The 8,243-nt window shown below is 38.2% G+C and overlaps 1 pseudogene across 1 annotated transcript; it reads right to left on the reverse strand.

Moving 5' to 3' along the window:
• Nucleotides 1-6,318: 6,318 nt before the first annotated feature.
• Nucleotides 6,319-7,718, reverse strand: LOC306646194 (ubiquitin-conjugating enzyme E2 W-like; annotated as a pseudogene). Its single transcript has one exon. The product of its transcript is annotated as a ubiquitin-conjugating enzyme E2 W-like (transcript).
• Nucleotides 7,719-8,243: the final 525 nt, after the last annotated feature.

The raw sequence follows: 8,243 nt of genomic DNA on the forward strand, positions 1-8,243 counted from the left end.
CCTGGCCCCTTCCGGTGGGAAGCGCCTTTCCAGGCTAGCTTCTCGGAGCAGGCCCCCCAGTGAGAGACTTTCTACACAGAGCCAGCCACAAGTCCCCAAGCCAGCAGTGACCTCTGGCCCACAAGCAGCCTCTGGGACCAGGGCAAGGCAGCCAGAGACCTCTCCAGGTGGACCTGCCCCCCCCCATCTCCCCTGGCCACAGGTTTTTTCCAGGGGGCGATCCAAGATGGCGGACTAGAGGGTGGCTGCATCTCCAGTTGCTCCAGACCCAGGATTCAAGAAGGGGAGGCATTGAGAGACTCAGACTAAAAATAGAGCCACGGGGTGAGTCTCCCCCACTCGGTGAAGTGCTACCCGGGTGGCAGGCCCGGATTCGGGTGGCTTATTAGAGTAGGGCAGGGCAGCTAGAGTCTTCCCCAGGCAGCTCTGCGCACTCTGGCAGTGGGCTCCTCCTACAGGGCCAAATTCTCCAGCATCTTGGAGCAGGCCCTCAGTGAGAGCCTTTCTGCACAGAACCAAGCAACAAGTCCCTGAACCAGGGTGGTGAGTTCCTGCCCGCAGGTTGCTTCAGGAACCAGGACAGGGCAGCAGGGACTTCCCCAAGCAGCCCGCAGCCCGGCCCCCTCAGGCGGGAAGCGCCTTTCCAGGCTAGCTTCTCAGAGCAGGCCCCCCAGTGAGAGCCTTTCCACACGGAGCCAGCTCCAAGTCCTGGAACCAGTAGCGGGCTAGGGGCAGCTTTCTTTGGAAGCACTGCATTATCAAGTTACTCCAAGACTTCAGGCTACTGAAGGCAGGAAGGTGATACACTGGAAATCTACAGGGACACTATAAGCCAATAGAAGAATTCTGCAATATCACAAAGTCCCACTGACATCTGACCAATATGAGAAAACAAGGGAAGAAAATGTCCCAAACAAACCTAGATACTATATCAATAAAACCCAATGACAGCACAGCAGAAGAAATGTCAGAAAGGGAGTTCAGAATGTACATAATTAAAACAGTCAGGGAAGCAAACGAGGAGATGAAAGAGCAAATGCAGGCATTAAAAGATTGCACCAATCAACAGTTAAAGGGGCAAATATGGGAAGCAAGAGATCATTTCAATAAAGAGTAAGAGATATTGAAAAAAAAAAAAAAAACCAAACAGAAATCCTTGAAATGAAGGAAACAATAAACCAAGTTAAAAACTCCATAGAAAGCATAACCAATAGGATAGAACACCTGGAAGACAGAACCTCAGATATTGAAGACAAAATATTTAATCTTGAAAACAAAGTTGACCAAACAGAAAAGATGGTAAGAAATCATGAACAGAATCTACAAGAACTATGGGATATCATGAAGAGGCCAAATTTAAGAATTATTGGGATTGAGGAAGGCTTAGAGAAACAAACCAAAGGAATGAACAATCTATTCAATGAAATAATATCAGAAAATTTCCCGAATCTGAAGAATGAAATGGAAAACCAAGTACAAGAGGCTTATAGGACTCCAAATATACAAAATTACAACAGACCCACACCAATGCACATTATTATGAAAATACTTAACATACAAAATAAAGACAGAATTTTAAAGGCCGTGAGAGTAAAGAATCAAATTACATTCAGGGGGAAACCAATAAGAATATCAGCAGATTTTTCAATCCAGACCCTAAAAGCTAGAAGGGCCTGGAACAACATTTACCAAGCCCTGAAAGAAAATGGATGGCAACCAAGATTCTTATACCCAGCAAAACTTACCTTCAAATTTGACGATGAAATAAAATCCTTCCATGATAAACAAAAGCTAAAAGAATTTACAAAAAGAAAGCCAGCATTGCAGAACATTCTCAGCAAAATATTCCATGAGGAAGAGATGAAAAACAATGATGCAAATCAGCAATGGGAGGAACTAGCCTAAAGGAATAGCCAAATAAAGGAGAAACCAAATCATGTTAAAAAACAAAAATGAGTCAAATGACTGGGAATACAAATCATATCACAATAATAACCCTGAATGTTAGTGGCCTGAACTCATCAATCAAAAGACATACACTGGCAGAATGGATTAAAAAGAAAAATCCAACAATTTGCTGCCTACAGGAGACTCATCTCATAGAAAGAGATACCCATAGACTAGAGGTGAAAGGATGGGAAAAAACATACCATGCACATGGACACAGCAAAAAAGCTGGAGTATCCATCCTCATTTCAGATAATGTGGACTTCAAGCCAAAACTAGTCAGAAGGGATAAAGAAGGACATTACATACTGCTTAAGGGAACCATAAATCAGCAAAACATAACAATCATAAATATCTATGCCCCGATATTGGCTCATCCATGTACGTCAAACAAATCCTTCTCAATTCCAGAAATCAAATAGACCACAACACAATAATACTAGGTGATTTTAACACACCTCTCTCACCGCTGGATAGATCGTCCAAACAAAAATTGAATAAAGAAACCATAGATCTCAATAACACAATCAACAATTTAGACTTATATAGAATATACCATCCAACAAAGAACGAATACACTTTCTTCTCAGCAGCACATGGATCCTTCTCTAAAATAGACCATGTCTTATGCCACAAAGCTACTTTTAGCAAATACAAGAAGATAGAGATACTACCTTGTACTCTATCAGATCATAATGGATTGAAATTAGAAATAAATGACAGAATAAAAGACAGAAACTTCTCCAATACCTGGAGATTAAATAATACACTATTATATGATGAATGGATAACAGAAGACATCAGGAGGGAAATAAAAAAATTTTTAGAAGTAAATGAGAACAAAGACACATCATATCAAAATCTCTGGGACACTATGAAAGCAGTACTTAGAGGAAGATTTGTTTCATGGGGCGCATTCAACAAAAGAAGTAGAAATCAACAAATAAATGACTTAACACTACAGCTCAAAGTCCTAGAAAAAGAAGAGCAGACCAACACCAAAAGTAGTAGAAGACAGGAAATAGTTAAAATCAGAGCCAAAATCAAAAAAATTGAAACGAAAGAAAAAATTGGAAAAATTAACAAAATAAATAGTTGGTTCTTTGAAAAAATAAACAAAATTGATAAACCCTTAGCCACACTAACAAAGAGAAAGAGGGAGAAAACTCAAATTACTACAATTTGGAATGAACAAGGAAATATCACAACAGACACAAGTGAAATACAAAACATAATTAGAAGCTATTTCCAAAATCTATACTCCAACAAAACAGAAAACCTCGAAGACATCAACAAGTTTCTAGAGACATATGAATTACCTAAACTGAACGAGGAGGACATACACAACTTAAATAAATCAATTTCAAGCAATGAAATAGAAGAGGTCATCAAAAGACTACCAACAAAGAAAAGTCCGGGACCAGATGGGTTCTCATCCGAGTTCTACAAAACCGTTAAAGAAGAGCTCATTCCAATACTTCTCAAAGTATTCCATAAAATAGAAGAGGAGGGAACCCCCCCAAACTCTTTCTATGAAGCCAATATCTCCCTGATACCTAAACCAGACAGAGACACATCAAGGAAAGAAAATTTCAGACCAATATCCTAAATGAACATCGACGCAAAAATTCTCAACAAAATTTTAGCAAATCACATACAAAAGCATATTAAAAAGATATTAAAAAGGGGGTTTTATCCCAGGGATGCAAGGTTGTTTCAACATCCAGAAATCAATAAATGTCATTCACCATATCAACAGACTAAAAGTTAAGAATCACATGATTATTTCAATAGATGCAGAAAAAGCATTCGATAAAATACAGCATCCCTTCATGCTCAAAACACTAGAGAAAATTGGGGTAGTGGGAACATTCCTTAACATTGTAAAGGCCATCTACGCTAAGCCCATGGCCAATATCATTCTAAATGGTGAAAAACTGAAAGCATTCCCCCTAAAAACTGGAACAAAGCAGGGATGCCCTCTTTTACCACTTCTATTCAATATCGTTTTTGAGACTCTAGCCAGAGCAATTAGACAAACCAAAGAAATTAAAGGGATACGAATTGGAAAAGAGGAACTCAAACTATCCCTGTTCGCTGATGACATGATTATATATTTAGAGGAACCTGGAAATTCCACCAGAAAACTCTTAGAACTCATAAGTGAATTCAGTGAAGTAGCAGGTTACAAGATCAATGCCCATAAATCCAACGCATTTTTATACATAAGTGATGAATCTTCAGAAAGAGAAATTAGGAAAACTACCCCATTCACAATAGCATCGAAAAAAATAAAATACTTGGGAATCAATCTCACAAAAGAGGTGAAAGACCTCTACAATGAAACTACAGAACACTAAAGAAAGAAATTAAAGAAAACCTTAGAAGATGGAAAGATCTTCCATGTTCTTGGATAGGCAGAATTAATATTGTCAAAATGGCCATACTATCAAAAGTGCTATACAGATTCAATGCAATTCCAATTAAAATCTCAAAGACGTACCTTACAGAAATAGAGCAAGCAATTATGAAATTTATTTGGAAGAATAAGAAACCCAGAATAGCTAAAGCAATCCTCAGTAGAAAGAGGGAAGCAGGGGGTGTCGCAATACCAGATCTTCAACTCTATTACAAAGCAATAGTAACAAAAACGGCATGGTATTGGTACCAAAATAGACAAGTAGATCAATGGTACAGAATACAGGACATGGACACAAACCCAAATAAATACAATTTTCTCATACTAGACAAAGGGGCCAAAAATATGCAATGGAGAAAAGATAGCCTCTTCAACAAATGGTGCTGGGAAAACTGGAAATCCATATGCAACAGAATGAAACTAAATCCCTATCTCTCACCCTGCACAAAACTCAACTCAAAATGGATCAAGGACCTTGGAATCAGACCAGAGACCCTGCATCTTATAGAAGAAAAAGTAGGTCCAAACCTTCAACTTGTTGGCTTAGGATCAGACTTCCTTAACAGGACTCCCATAGCACAAGAAATGAAAGCTAGAATCAACCACTGGGATAGATTCAAACTAAAAAGCTTTCTCTCAGCAAAGGAAACTATCAGTAATGTGAAGAGAGAGCCTACAGAGTGGGAGAATATCTTTGCCACTCATACTTCAGATAGAGTGCCAATTTCCAGAATCTATAAAGAACTCAAAAAAACTCTACACCAAGAATTCAAATAATCCAATCAACAAATGGGCTAAGGAAATGAACAGACACTTCACAGAAGAAGAAGTACAAGCAATCAACAGATATATGAAAAAATGTTCAACATCTCTAGTAATAAGAGAAATGCAAATCAAAACCACCCTAAGATTTCATCTCACCCCAATTAGAAAGGTGATTATCAAGAACACAAGCAACAATAGGTGTTGGCGAGGATGTGGGGAAAAAGGTACACTCATACATTAATGGTGGGGTTGCAAATTAGTGCAGCCATTCTGGAAAACAGTATGGAGATTCCTCAGAAAGCTTGGAATGGAACCACCATTTGACCCAGCTATTCCTCTCCTTGGCCTATACCCAAAGGACTTAAAATCAGCATACTACAGAGATACAGCCACATCAATGTTCATAGCTGCTCAATTCACTGTAGCCAGATTGTGGAACCAACCTAGATGCCCTTCAGTTGATGAATGGATAAAGAAACTGTGGCATATATATACAATGGAATATTAATCCGCCATGAAGAATGATAAAATTATGGCATTTGCAGGCAAATGGATGAAATTGGAGAATATCATGTTAAGTGAGATAAGCCAATCTCAAAAAACTAAAGGACAAGTGATCTCACTGATAAGCGGATGAGGACATATAAGGGGGGTTATGAGGGGTTAGCATTAGGTTTAGGGTTAGGTTTAGGCTTAGGGATAAGGAGGGTGGTAAGAATGGAGGAAGGAAGGACTGTATAGAGGGAAAAGAGGGGTGGGAGGGGTGGGGGGAAGGGAAAAAATAACAGAATGAATCAAACAACATTGCCCTATGTAAATTTATGATTTTTAATTAAAATAAATAAATAATAATAATAATAATAAAAAAAAACAAAATCCTCCAGGAAAATCTATATGGTTGTGTGAGACAAATAAGCAAACATACCATTTTATAGTGTACTTCTGCCTAAATTTTAAAATAAAAATGTCCACACTGTGTTGTTAAAACATTAAGCCTCTGTCAAAAATGTATTTCTTATTTTAGGGTACAGGATCAAAGAACAAGATGATACTTACAGGTAAAGAAATTTTACAAGAAAAAACTCGACAAAAGTTTTCCAATTAAAGTACTGTAACATTCAAACTTGACTTAAAATGTAACAAAAGCAACAAGATTGCAAACAAAATATGTTTATATTTTCCAAACAGAAATAAATGAAATAGTATTGAGGCAGTAGGGCTCATGCTGATGGCTAGCAGGAAGTAACAGAGTGTGATCTACTTGGAAAAAATCTTTAAGGTACCAATGACAAGCCCAAGTGATGGACTGCAGCAATTTATTCACCACTGCCATTTTTCTTACTTCCAGAATAAAGCCTTGATTAAACCACTCATACTCTATATTACTCATACCTTTACTTCAGAGATTGAAGAACTATATACCACAAATGAATTTATTTTCACCATAGGGATAACATATGGTACCTCTCTGCCAATGTTACTTGAAAACCTTCCATGTCAAAACAATTTGACAGCAGATATAAACAATTAAATAGATATGCAATGACCTTTCATTGCAGTCCTTTAAAGACGCATGTTAATTCATGCTGTTAACCTTAGGATCACAGTGCGTAGAATCCAAATATAAACAGTTGGGGTGACTTTCAAAGTGATGTTGGATCCCTCACTTTATTTATAATCCCACCATAACTGGTAAAAGTTCATTTCATAGGCCCTATCATGCATTAATCATTGAGTGGCAGGAGTTAATGAAAACTTTTCCTGTTACAACGTTCACTGCGGGCAATGAAGGTCCCAAAATCACCCAGGAAGTTATTGTTATTGCACAATACATGAGGACCTGGAACTTTTCCAAAAGCTTAAAAAAATAAAAATAAAAAATGTAATTATATTTGACATTTCCTGACACCTGCATTAATACAGTATGACTAATATAAGCATGTCAGTTGCGTGGACTGAACCAGCGATCAACATGCGCCCAGAATGCACTCGAGTAAAAATGCAGCAAAAGGAAGTAGTCTTCATTGCCTATAGGTCACTTCCAGTCAAAGGTTAAAGTTCAAAGACTGAATGATCAAAGTGCTCATTTTCTCAGTAGGACTATCTTCTGCTAGGATGATAACAGTGGCATCAACAAGAATCATCATGATACCACCATTTTGTTTTCTTTGGATCCTTGTTACATGTTTGCACATAAAAAGAATTATCTGGTGGTCTTCTCTTTTCTTTGCAGCTGGAAAGCATGCTAATAATGCTAAGACAAACTGACTGGAATGAGAGAGCTGGGGACCAGTCTTCTGTTAGAATGGATAAACAGATATGACCATTGCTATAAACATGAGGATGAACAGGAATATTTTCACCAGTAAACATGACCTGAGGAGAGTCAAAAGGATACCGACTACTAAATTTAAATAGAAGTTGAAATTTTTCCCCTTCATATAAGGTACCTGGTGCACCTTCCATGTCTACAATCCACTGTGTAATTGAATTTTGAAAACTCTTTTCATTTAAAAGTCATCCCAGAAGGTGGGTCATTTTGCAAAGCCAACAATTCTTTCTGTAATCGTTTCTGCATTGATGCCATGATGGAACCATCCCCCAAAGGCCAGCGAGGCCAGAGACCACCTTTTCTCTTTTTTAAGCCATTATCATAACTTAATCTTGGTTATTCATCCTTTGGTGTTATATCTTCTTGTAGTTTTTCAGTTAAGAGTCTTTCAAGCTGGCAACCAGAATTCTCTGAAGAGTTCCAGATCTTGAAAAAATTATATTTCAGAACCACGATTTGGGTTCCAGTTACATTCCTTGCTTCTCAGTTGACCATTATTTCTAGGCTTTTCAATAGACAAAGTCAGGAAATACATAAAGATAAAATGTATCAAGTATTCAGGAGAACATTTTAATTCAAATTAGGGATTATAGGGCTTTTTTTTTTTAAGACAAGATTTTGCCATGTTGTCCAGGCTAGTTTCAAATGCCTGAGCTCAAGGGATCCTGTTGCTTCATCCTCCTGAGTAGCTGGGCGACTGTGCCCAGCATAGCTGGGCCATAGATTTGTATTTTTTGCAGTGCTGGGAATTGAACCCACGGTCTGAAGCCTGCTAGCCAA

The sequence above is a fragment of the Sciurus vulgaris genome (assembly GCF_902686455.1).
Source record: "Sciurus vulgaris genome assembly, chromosome: 16".
Taxonomy (NCBI): domain Eukaryota; kingdom Metazoa; phylum Chordata; class Mammalia; order Rodentia; family Sciuridae; genus Sciurus; species Sciurus vulgaris.